The sequence below is a fragment of the Salvelinus namaycush genome, chromosome 7 (genome assembly GCF_016432855.1).
Source record: "Salvelinus namaycush isolate Seneca chromosome 7, SaNama_1.0, whole genome shotgun sequence".
Lineage (NCBI taxonomy): Eukaryota > Metazoa > Chordata > Actinopteri > Salmoniformes > Salmonidae > Salvelinus > Salvelinus namaycush.
Genome location: NC_052313.1, coordinates 58,295,890 through 58,309,240, shown reverse-complemented (window position 1 = coordinate 58,309,240; position 13,351 = coordinate 58,295,890). Strand labels below are relative to the sequence as shown.

At 44.1% G+C, this 13,351-nt stretch overlaps 1 protein-coding gene across 4 annotated transcripts in view; it reads right to left on the bottom strand.

The window, feature by feature from the left end:
• Positions 1-12,851, bottom strand: part of LOC120051520 (R3H domain-containing protein 1-like) — a 51,848-nt gene extending 38,997 nt beyond the window's left edge. For 3 of the 4 annotated variants that reach the window (XM_038998435.1, XM_038998437.1, XM_038998436.1), the window contains exon 1: positions 12,724-12,846. The gene's annotated coding sequence lies outside the window, so the exon portion shown is untranslated. Of the gene's footprint in view, positions 1-12,723 lie in introns of all 4 variants that reach the window. The other variant, XM_038998438.1, reaches the window with a different exon arrangement.
• Positions 12,852-13,351: the final 500 nt, after the last annotated feature.

Sequence of the window (13,351 nt, the reverse complement as noted above, 5' to 3'; positions counted from 1 at the left end):
TGATCCCACACAGTCCCGTCTCCTGATCCCACACAGTCCCGTCTCCTGATCCCACACAGTCCCGTCTCCTGATCCCACACAGTCCCGTCTCCTGATCCCACACAGTCCCGTCTCCTGATCCCACACAGTCCCGTCTCCTGATCCCACACAGTCCCGTCTCCTGATCCCACACAGTCCCGTCTCCTGATCCCACACAGTCCCGTCTCCTGATTCCACACAGTCCCATCGGGCCAGTGGGAAGCAGACCCATGCATGCTGCCAGATAAAAGGTCAAGTGGTGGATTCCTGCTCACTTTATAATCCTTTTCCACCTCACCCTATTCTACCTCACCCTATTCTACCTCACCCTATTCTACCTCACCCTATTCTACCTCACCCTATTCTACCTCACCACACCCTGCTGTGTATGCAGATCCTGGTTTGACAGTAAACTGCAGACACTACTAGAACAAAGGTAACCTCCAGTCTGGCAGTCAGCAGCAACACAAAGAGAGGTGTGGAACTTCACATGACTACAGTCAGCCCTACTAGCTGGTGACACCAGTAGAACTCAACCAACCAGACAGACAGCAAGCGAGATTCTGGCCCCAGACACAAGCTGCATTAGGAGTCAGAGCTGTGCTGCACGGACAGGGAGGAACAGCAGGGCTGAGCAAGCCGCTGAGTTCAGGAGATCACCGTGTCAGTTCTGTGTCAGGGACAGTCTGTGTGACACACGGGGGAGGGTGTGTCAGGGACAGTCTGTGTGACACACGGGGGAGGGTGTGTCAGGGACAGTCTGTGTGACACACGGGGGAGGGTGTGTCAGGGACAGTCTGTGTGACACACGGGGGAGGGTGTGTCAGGGACAGTCTGTGTGACACACGGGGGAGGGTGTGTCAGGGACAGTCTGTGTGACACACGGGGGAGGGTGTGTCAGGGACAGTCTGTGTGACACACGGGGGAGGGTGTGTCAGGGACAGTCTGTGTGACACACGGGGGAGGGTGTGTCAGGGACAGTCTGTGTGACACACGGGGGAGGGTGTGTCAGGGACAGTCTGTGTGACACACGGGGGAGGGTGTGTCAGGGACAGTCTGTGTGACACACGGGGGAGGGCGTGTCAGGGACAGTCTGTGTGACACACGGGGGAGGGCGTGTCAGGGACAGTCTGTGTGACACACGGGGGAGGGCGTGTCAGGGACAGTCTGTGTGACACACGGGGGAGGGCGTGTCAGGGACAGTCTGTGTGACACACGGGGGAGGGGGTGTCAGGGACAGTCTGTGTGACACACGGGGGAGGGGGTATCAGGGACAGTCTGTGTGACACACGGGGGAGGGCGTGTCAGGGACAGTCTGTGTGGCACGGGGGAGGGTGTGTCAGGGACAGTCTGTGTGACACACGGGGGAGGGGGTGTCAGGGACAGTCTGTGTGACACACGGGGGAGGGCGTGTCAGGGACAGTGTGTGACACACGGGGGAGGGGGTGTCAGGGACAGTCTGTGTGACACACGGGGGAGGGCGTGTCAGGGACAGTCTGTGTGACACACGGGGGAGGGGGTGTCAGGGACAGTCTGTGTGACACACGGGGGAGGGGGTGTCAGGGACAGTCTGTGTGACACACGGGGGAGGGGGTGTCAGGGAAAGTCTGTGTGACACACGGGGGAGGGGGGTGTCAGGGACAGGGGGCTTAATGCATGCAGATGGAACACAGTGTGACACACACACGAATAAACACTGGCAGGCACAAACAGACCAGAAGTCTACACGTACCCAAGAACACACACACAGCCCAGTAAAATCCTCTGGGTCTCCTGTTACTGAGCAGCTCCTCTGTACTTGACAACAGAATCTGAGGCTCTGAGTTGATCTGAGTGGTTGAACCGCAAAGAGCCTCTTCACTTCACAGTCCCTTTAACTCCATTCCCCACGGTACAAACACACCCATCCTGCCCGCCTACCTGTAGAAGTGGTGAGTAAGTGCCGAAGCCTTTTTCCATGCTACACTTTTCTACCCATGAAAATGTATTCTCAAAAACCTACAATGAGGTCAAAAGGGCACAGCCACTCTGCCAGCCAGGGGAATGGGAGCTAACTAATCATATGCCGGCTGTAAATGGACCACTCAATGACAAATATGTTAGCACAGCGAATAGGAAATTGCTCCTGTGGAATGCACAAGAGGCCATTCTGATTGCACGCACAGATAGGGCGGTCCACACCAGGCTTGGGCAGTACCTCCCCCCCTGCCCAAGTGCTGTGGGGGAAGAGCGGGGGGAGCAAGCGAGAGGAGAGACTGTCTCCCTCCCGCCCAGACTGTGTAGGAGGATGGAACAATACAAGAGCAGAGAAAAGCAGCCGAAGGCATCCATTCATCCAACATACTGAGTAGCTAACAGACAGACATCTATGAGGCGGTCTTCTCCAGCTCTAGTCACACAGAAAACAAGAGTGGGAAAGCATAGAAAGATTAAATGTATTGCGTAACCAACCATCAAGTCACAGGAATAGTAATACCGTTTACTTTAAGCCTAATAAATGACATTGATTATCAGTGTGTTGAACAGGGTAAATAAACCCGTACCCCGGCTCAGAGCCATGTCTGATAATAAGGAGAGTTATTGATTATCAGTGTGTTGAACAGGGTAAATAAACCCGTACCCCGGCTCAGAGCCATGTCTGATAATAAGGAGAGTTATTGATTATCAGTGTGTTGAACAGGGTAAATAAACCCGTACCCCGGCTCAGAGCCATGTCTGATAATAAGGAGAGTTATTGATTATCAGTGTGTTGAACAGGGTAAATAAACCCGTACCCCGGCTCAGAGCCAGGTCTGATAATAAGGAGAGTTATTGATTATCAGTGTGTTGAACAGGGTAAATAAACCCGTACCCCGGCTCAGAGCCAGGTCTGATAATAAGGAGAGTTATTGATTATCAGTGTGTTGAACAGGGTAAATAAGCCCGTACCCCGGCTCAGAGCCAGGTCTGATAATAAGGAGAGTTATTGATTATCAGTGTGTTGAACAGGGTAAATAAGCCCGTACCCCGGCTCAGAGCCATGTCTGATAATAAGGAGAGTTATTGATTAGAGAGAGCTGATGATAATTGAGACTTAAGCCCTCTGGGGTATAAAGTGCAGACTAAAGGTATTCATTTCATCGCTCAGCCTCAATTACAGGTAAATGTGCTTAACAAGTCACATAACAAGTTGCATGGACTCACTGTGTGTGCAATAAGTGTTTAACATGACTTTTGAATGACTGTCTCATCTCTGTACCCCACACATACAAATAATTGCAAGGTCCCTCAGTCGAACAGTGAATTTCAAACACAGATTCAACCACAAAAAGCAAGGAGATTTTCCAATGCCTCTCAAAGCAGGGCAAATAAAAGCAGACATTGCATATCCCTTTGAGCATGTTGAAGTTATGAATTACACTTTGAATGATGTATCAACACACCCCGTCACTACAAAGATACAGGCGTCCTTCCTAAGTCAATTGCCGGAGAGGAAGGAAACCACTCAGGGATTTCACCATGAGGACAATGGTGACTTTAAAACAGTCACAGAGTTTAATGGCTGTGATAGGAGAACACTGAGGATGGATCAACAACATTATAGTTACTCTACAATACTAACCTAAATGACAGAGTGAAAAAAAAACATGCAAAATCTTCTTTAATTTTTTTTTAATACTAAACATGTATCCTATTTGCAACAACGCACTAAAATAATACTGCAAAAAAATTGACAAAGCAATGAACTGTTTGTCCTGAATACAAAGTGTTATGTTTAGGGCAAATAGTGGTGGCTGCAGCATGTTATGGGTATCCTTGTAATCGTTAAGGACTGGGGAGTTATTTAGGATTTCTTTTTAAAGAGCTAAGCACAGGCAAAATCCTAGAGGAAAACCTGGTTCAGTCTGGTTTCCACCAGACACTGGGAGATTAATTCACCTTTCAGCAGGACAATAACCTAAAACAAGTTTTGACTCAAATCTGCTTGAAAATCTATGGTAAGACCTGAAAATTGTTGTCTAGCAATGATGAACAACTAATTTAACAGAGCTTGAAGAATATGAAAATATATCTAGATATTTTTTTTTTAAATGGGCAAATGTTGCACAATCCAGGTGTAGAAAGCTCTCCGAGACTTACCCAGAAAGACACACAGCCGTAAACACTACCAAAATTAATTCTACAAAGTATTGGCTCAGGGTGTGTGAATACGTACGTAAAATTAAATATTTCAGTATTTTATTTAAAATAAATTAGCTAACACTCCTAAAAACATATTTTCACTGTCATTATGGGGGTATAGAGTGAAAATGGGTGGAAAAAATACATTTAATCCATTTTGAATTCAGGCTGGAACAAAACGTGGAATAAGTCAAGGGGTATGAATACTTTCTGAAGGCGCTGTACATCACACTAGTGGAGTCAGTCATTAAAAACCCATTTGTAATAACAGAAACACCTGCAGAAACAATATACTGAGGAGCAGAAATGCAAGCTGTGCAGAGGCAACGCAACACAAGCCTCTTAATGGCTTATCTATGGTCATTAGTGTACTGATGAAAGTAAGCCACGCCAAGACACAACGCTAATCAGAACACAGCCCCTGTTCACCAATACACTGCAGTGTTTCCCCTAGGATTCTTTTCAGCAGCGGTAGCAAAGTGTCAAGACATTTTGGGAATTTTAGATTCTCCCTGACTGTCTAGTTTTTGTTTTGGTGATTGTTAGTTCTCAAAGATGATCTTATTTATTAATGTATTGCTCCATTATATTTTATACATACTTTATATCTGGTTTTAGTCGTTTAAGTTAGAACGGAAAACGTTTTCGTATCCCGAAAAGTGTATATATATATTTTACATTTGTAGTGAAGACCACGATTTAGCAGTGGAGGTGCACTGCTGCTGAATTCATATTGGGGATTCACTGAACAGTCTACAGATCCCTTGTTCCCCAACACACTGAACACAGTCTACAGAACCCTGTTCCCCAACACACTGAACACAGTCTACAGAACCCTGTTCCCCAACACACTGAACACAGTCTACAGATCCCCAACACACTGAACACAGTCTACAGATCCCCCAACACACTGAACACAGTCTACAGATCCCCCAACACACTGAACACAGTCTACAGATCCCCCAACACACTGAACACAGTCTACAGATCCCCCAACACACTGAACAGTCTACAGATCCCCTAACACACTGAACACAGTCTACAGATCCCCTAACACACTGAACACAGTCTACAGATCCCCTAACACACTGAACACAGTCTACAGATCCCCTGTTCACTGAATGCAGCCTTGCTGTGCATCCTTTGGAAACCGAGCCCTTATCGTCACCAGATAAACCCTGTAGCTTAAATGGTCAATGAAATTCACAACTGTAGCTTAGAACATATTGTAGAAGACTGCTGTGATGTTTAACTGCGTCTCAAAAGGATCATTTTGAAAACATAGCCAACAAAACAAAATCTCAACAATAAATCACGGCTTTCAAAATGAAGCTCAAGGTCTAAGATACTAACAGACAGATGATTGAGAACCCAGCACAACGTCTGAATGATTCAAGTCTGAAAAGGCTACCAAAAGCCTTAGTAGATATTATCTGGAACTTAAACCATTACTCCTGACTTTCCAATGGGCTCCTTCCTTCACCAAATACAAACTCTTTGGTAAGGACAGAAACCAAGACCTACCTGCCACATAGCAGCCCTCCTTATGTTCATTGCAAGCTGTTGGAGGAGTCCGTAGTACCCAAGGCAGCATTGGTTGAGGAGGACGTAGCTGCTCGGAGCGACTCGCTCCCTGCAGCAGCAGTAGTCTCACACAGCCTCCTATCGTTGTGGGTTCGTGTGTGTGTGTGTGTGTCTACCTGCCAGAGCCCCTCAGTAGGCGCCTGACGGAGTCAGTGACTCGCCCCAGCCTCAGAGACAGCACCAAATCAACAGCTGGCCCCTGTGATGTCAGCTCTAGCTCAGCCACTCACAGCACCCCGCCTCGCTGCACCCAGGCAGAGAGGCAGGCAGGAAGCACATCTCAGAGGAGCGCGCGGCTGAGGAGGCTAAATTGGGCGCTTTCTTCATTACCGATTCTGCTGCCCTGCCATGCGCTTACACCAGAGGAGGGAGGCGAGGGACAAAGGAAAGGAGGAGGGAGACAGAGAGGAGAGGCGAGAGAGAGTAGGGGGACAGAGGAGAGAGAGAGAGAGTGAATAGGGGGACAGAGAGGAGCGAGAGAGAGTAGGGGGACAGAGAGGAGCGAGAGAGAGTAGGGGGACAGAGAGGAGCGAGAGAGAGTAGGGGGACAGAGAGGAGAGAGAGAGAGTGAGTAGGGGGACAGAGTGGAGAGACAGACGAGAGAGACAGGAGGGGCGTCTGTCTCCCCATATACAGCAATGAGAGAATAGGACAAACCATGCACCATGGGATGGATGGCCAATGAGAGAACAGGACACACCATGGGAGGGGATGGTGGCCAATGAGAGAACAGGACACACCATGGGAGGGTATGGTGGCCAATGAGAGAACAGGACACACCATGGGAGGGTATGGTGGCCAATGAGAGAACAGGACACACCATGGGAGGGGATGGATGTCCAATGAGAGGACAAGCTGTTCAAAGTGGACCTTGCCCATTACAGTTGGGTATATTTCAACCAGACGGAGACAAGGCACAAGACTGCTCCAACCAACTAGTGCCGGGCGATATGGCCCAAATAACATATTGCTGCATAAAATAAAAAATGGACGGTATTTGCTGCTATTTTATATTTTTGAATAATAAAAGTTGTACATGTTCTTTATGAGTAGTGTGTGATCCTAAGGTGGCAACACATAGATACTACGTGATTTCAAAACGGGTCTTTCTGCATTCTGATTGTTTTATACTGTTCAATTCAAACAAAAATAATTTTCAGCATTTTCATAGGTTCCTGCATTTCCTGCACTCATTTGAGATCATTTCCACACTGCCACGTAGGGCTGCACGTTATGGACAAACAATATAGGCCTTATTTTGAACCAAACGTTGCAATTGGAATTTGACTTGACTTTGACTTTAGAGTAAAACACTTGTGACCTGGTGGAATCATGAAAATAGAATGATTATTGTAATTCTATAGTTAGAATATAACAGTGGGCACTTTGAATACAGTGTTGTTTGACATGACAACGAATAGAAATGCCAGGGAGGAGTTATTGTGACAAGGTAGGAACCAAAGTGTTTCCAAAGGGACCCTATAACCTTTGGCTACATTGAATGTTCTCTTAGCTACTTCATGTAGCGAACATATTCATGCTTTGCGTATTCCTCTTTGATTTAGAAGATACTGTTGCACAAACATGCTGATTTAGGTCTAAACCATCACTGGTAGTATCAGGCTGTAAAGCTAATTACGTTTGTTCTGACTCAATACATTTATTAACCAAAAGTGTACGTCTTCAACCTCAGGAGGCTGAAGAAATGTTGCTTTTCACCTAAAACCCTCACAAACTTTTACAGATGTACAATTGAGAGCATCCTGTTGGGCCGGTACAGCAACTGCATGGCCCTCAACCGCAAGGCTCTCCAGAGGGCAGTGAGGTCTGCACAACGCATCACCGGGGGCAAACTACCTGCCCTCCAAGACACCTACAGCAACCGATGTCACAGGAAGGCCAAAAAAAATCAAGGACAACAACCACCCAAGCCACTGCCTGTTCAACCCCCTACCATCCAGAAGGGGAGGTCAGTATAGGTTCATCAAAGCTGGGACCGAGAGACTGAAAAATAGCTTCTATCAAGGGCATCAGACTGTTAAACAGCATCACTAACATTGAGAGGCTGCTGCCTATATACTAGAGGTCAAACCGATTAATTGGAATGGCCGATTAATTAGGGCCCATTTCAAGTTTTCATAACAAATCTGTAATCGTCATTTTTGGACAACCGATCATGGCCAATTACATTGCACTCCACAAAAAGACTGCGTGGCAGGCTGACTACCTGTTATGCGAGTGCAGCAAGGAGCCAAGGTAAGGTGCTAGCTAGCATTAAACATATCTTATAAAAAACAATCAATCTTAACATAAACACTAGTTAACTACACATGGTTGATGATATTACTAGTTTATCTAGCTTGTCCTGCACTGCATATAATCGATGCCTGTTCATTTATCATTGAATCATAGCCTACTTCTCCAAACGGGTGATTTAGCAAGCGTATTCGCGAAAAAAGCACTATCGTTGCACCAATGTGTACTTAACCATAAACATCAACGCCTTTCTTAAAATCAATACTCAAGTATATATTTTTAAACCTGCATATTTAGTTAATATTGCCTGCTAACATGAATGTATTTTAACTAGGAAAATTGTGTCACTTCTCTTGCGTTCTGTGCAACAGAGTCAGGGTATATGTAGCAGTTTGGGCCGCCTGGCTCGTTGCGAACTAATTTGCCAGAATTTTACGTAATTATGACATAACATTGAAGGTTGTGCAATGTAACAGGAATATTTAGACTTATGGATGCCACCCGTTAGATGAAATACGGAACGGTTCCATATTTCACTGAAAGAATAAACATTTTGTTTTCTAAATGATAGTTTCCGGATTTGACCATATTAAATGACCTAACGCTCATATTTCTGTGTGTAATTATATTATAATTAAGTCTATGATTTGATAGAGCAGTCTGACTGAGCGGTGGTAGGCAGCAGCAGGCTCGTAAGCGTTCATTCAAACAGCACTTTCGTGCATTTGCCAGCAGCTCTTTGCTGTGCTTCAAGCATTGCGCTGTTTATGACTTCAAACCTATCAACTCCCGAGATTAGGCTGGCAATACTAAAGTACCTATTACAACATCCAATAGTCAAAGGCTAATGAAATACAAATGGTATAGAGAGAAATAGTCCTATAATAACTACAACCTAAAACTTCTTACCTGGGAATATTGAAGACTCATGTTAAAAGGAACCACCAGCTTTCATATGTTCTCATGTTCTGAGCAAGGAACTTAAACTTGAGCTTTTTTACGTGGCACATATTGCACGTTTACTTTCTTCTCTAACACTTTGTTTTTGCATTATTTTAACCAAATTGAACATGTTTCATTATTTATTTGAGGATAGATTTTATTGATGTAATATATTAAGTTAAAATAAGTGTTTATTCAGTATTGTTGTAATTGTCATTATTACAAATAATAAATAAAAAAAGCAGACCGATTAATCGGTATCGGCTTTTTTATGTCCTCCAATAATCGGTATTGAAAAATCATAAAATCGGTCGACCTCTACTATATACACAGACTCAAATCATTGGCCACTTTAATAAATGGATCACTAGTCACTTTAAATAATGTTTACAGATCTTACATTACTGATCTCATATGTATATACTGTATTTTATACCAGCTATTGCATCTTGCCTATACCGCTCAGCCATCGATCATCCATATATTTATATGGACATATTCTTATTCAATCCCTTCACATTTGTATGTATTAGGTAGTTGTGGAATTGTTAGATATTACTGCACTGTCGGAACTAGAAGCACAAGCATTTCGCTACACTCACATTAACATCCGCTAACCATGTGTATGTGACCAAATACACTTTGATTTGGATTTGAACTAGTTAGCTAGCTAGCCAGCTAACTAGCGATTAGCGGCAAACAAGATTTAGGCCAAACTTGCCAAGACAAACTAGCGGTTGGCAGATGTAAGAAACACAAGCTAATAGTGTAATTATAGAACACTAGGGGATTTACATTAAGAAGCAAAGTGAAAACAGCATCGTGGTCATTAACATTTTTGCATGTGCTACATTGACCATGCAGACTGAACGCAAGTGTCTCGTGGTCAAGCAACAGCAAATGTGGCTAGGTCTGTGTGGAAAGCAGCATGGAGAGATGGAGAGCAGACGGAGACGACTTTACACACGGTGTTTCACATTTAACAAACCAAACATTAAAATACCGCTATAGAAGGTAAAGTAAAAACCCAAACCGGTCCATGCATCAATACCAGTATATGGTCAAATATGGTGTACCGCCCAGCTCTACAACTAACCACAGAAAATATGCTCAAGTCAATTGTAGTATGTTAAAGTGCTACTAATTAATGGAGACGTTCAGAGTGATTATAAAACGTAGTTATAGGGGAAATCATGTGTTATTTGTTCCAATCCTTTAAAAACTGAAGTAAATAATAGATACTGTCAGGGTAGGAGGAAAGTTCTCCCTGTCCCTTAGCAACAGACGCTGGTGACAACTGATCTGATCACATTTTTCACGACAGTTACAAGTTCACCAACTGAAGTAGCTACGCCACCAACACGGTCACTGAATCTCATAAACCCAACAGCCTAGCAAAATGCAAGTAGTCTCCTTTTATGCACCCAATCGATAAACAAAGAGGAATCAATCACGTTGCAATGTTCACTGTGTCAAGCTGTGAAACAGGATGGACCTACCTACGTTACTGACGTCTGTCTGACAATATCACAAGGAGGAAGTCGGATAAGAACATAAAGCATTTAGAGTACAATTTCATCATGATCTCCCGCTCCCCCCACCATACACAAATGCACAGACGCACGCTTGCGTGCGAGCACACACACACCTGAGTAATTAACTCAGAAGAATTAACACAGCATCAGGCTATTCAATATTCTGAATTTACACCCCTAATTTGAGCATAAATCAAGAGTTGTGTCACTGCACTCCTAACGGCAGAGCCTCCAGCTATGAAAGACGAATCGTTGAGCCTCGTCTCAGAATTATTAATGGCAGCACTAGACAACCAGGATAGATAGTTCATAACTCAGGCAGGAAGTGTGCCTCCTTGACTTTATAAATAGACATTCAAATACAATACGGCAGTGAAAGTTATAAAACTGTAGCCTAGCATAAGTCACTCTCAAACCAAGCTATAGCCCTAATGTTTACAGAACAATATAACTACTCATCAAACAAGCCCACAGTGGGGTTCTGCATCTAGCTATCAGCTAACTGGAGCGTTTCCTCTTCGATTAACGAACTCCAAAGCCAGACAAAAAAGGGACCACTATTTCAACAAAACTGCTGTCTCGGCAACGCTTCATACATTAGCCTATTAGGCGTTGCGTTTTAATTTGCTGTGAGAAGTGACGGATGTGCTTAGTTAGGCTATATTTCCTCACCAAGTTCTCCATTTATGGCAATAGCATAACACTATCCTAATGAGCCTCCCTTGGGTTGAACAGACAGCAGGGAAACACTCCTGTAGTAGACTCTGTATCCTCATTATAGAAGCGGTAGGAAGGACACTGAGCTGACAACATGTCACCCATTTACTTTAGTAGTATAAAACACTTCATCACACCAGCCAAGCCAATGGTAGGCACTTTTATGTTTTTACCTTTATTTAACTAATTATTTTTTACAATGACGGCCTACACCGGCAAAACCCGGATGAAGCTGGGCCAATTGTGCGCCGCCCTATGGTACTCCCAATCACGGCTGGTTGTGATACAGCCTGGATTCAACCCAGGGTGTCTGTAGTGACGCCTCTAGCACTGATGCAGTGCCTTAGACTGTGGCACCACTCGGGAGCCCAGGTATGCCTGCATAGAGAGATCCCAGCAAATTGGCAATCAAATTACACATTATTGGTGGCATGATAGTGATTTAACATTAATACATTCCCTACTTTAGAATGAAAGTCTGAAGACAAGCCCTGTCAGTGACCGTTCTTTCAGCACTCCATCCCTCTGACAAGAGGAATAGAAAGCGATATGAGGACAGCTGAACATGATACAGAAGAGAAGTGTCATGCAGAATATGTTAAACACAATTAGCCCAAATAGTTAGTAGGGCTTTTGCGTCATGCTCATGACATGCCTTGAAATAAGATGTTGTCCATGCTCCAATTATGAACTGCACCAGAGCTCGAGGACTATGTGAAGGAGTGTTTTGTTTGTTTGTGTATTGTGAACGGGTAAGAGAACTGCGGTGGAAGGACACCTCTTGTGGATGTTCTCAACAGGTACCTCGGACTGGGGAGCAACGTTGTTCTCTCCACCATTTTAGCATGTTATTTATTCTCACATTGACATATACAGGCTGGTGAACGTTAACCATTGCCATTAGAGGACAGTTAACGCGAAAACAAAGTTACTTAAAGGCACGAACTGCACGATATAACGTTAGTGTTCCTTAGTTCTACCAACTAGAACTAACTAGAAAAACAGTGTTATTTCAAACATGTATATTTAGTTTGTACAGAGGTATCATTCCTGCATGCCTAAAATGTATAGCTAACTAGCTAGTTACTATTGTTAACTAGCCAACAGCGAGTTTGCAAAGGTAGCTAGTTATTGATGAGGCAAACGAGCAGGCCTTGCTTGCGGCGCTTCGGGGGAAGCTAGGTACGTTAGCTAACCACGATAAATGATAACTATTTTAGCTAACTAGCTCGTTATTAATGATTTGTTTGTATTAAAATCAAGCCATCTAAACGCAACTCTTACCTGTGCCAAGTTGAACTTTGAATTCCTTTGAGTTTAGCTAGCTAGCCAACAAGCTAGTTAGCTAACGTAGCCCTTCAGCTCGACAAATTATTCCGACCTTAGCTAGTTAGCTAACTAAGCTAGCTAAATTTGCCACTAAGATTGTAATTTGATAACCTAACTACACAAATTCACCGTTAATCCCTACAAAGAACGTGTGCGAAGAAACAAACACATGTTGTCTTACCAGAAACGTTGACAAAACAGAATGATTTATAAAAACAGCTGTAGCTGCGTGTGGCCACGGGAAAGATCAGTGTGTAGCGGCAACAGACCGAGGCTAACATTCAGCACAAGACGAAACAGCAAATCCGGGAAATTGGAGAGTACAGCAGGAAGCATTGGGACTGACAGTATGCCCAGCAAATCCGAATGAGCGTCCAGTGATCGTTCTACTGTAGGGGTCATGTACGACTAAAATTAGATGTATTTAGCATGCTTTTGAGTCTGATAGAAAAGTCGATATGCATTTGAAATCACTTAGAAAAGTATCGTTGGAAAAAAAATAAAAACAGCTTTTTAGTCAAGATTCAAGAAAGTTGCAGGCTTCTTATCTTGAACGCAACTCCTATGGAATCCGCTACGCAAACTACGTAGCTACTGTCAAAGTTTCCCGCGAAACTACTGCACATGCAAATCTGTATCAAAACATTTCTGCACTGGTGGTCTGTATCCTCTTACTAATGTATTTTTTCAAACTAACAAGTGCAAAGCCTTAGCATGTACAATCTATTGTACATGGTTTGAATTGATTTGAGCTGTAGCTAAAAACGTGGAGGGAATTTGCTGTGCATAGCTAACTAGTTAGCTAACGT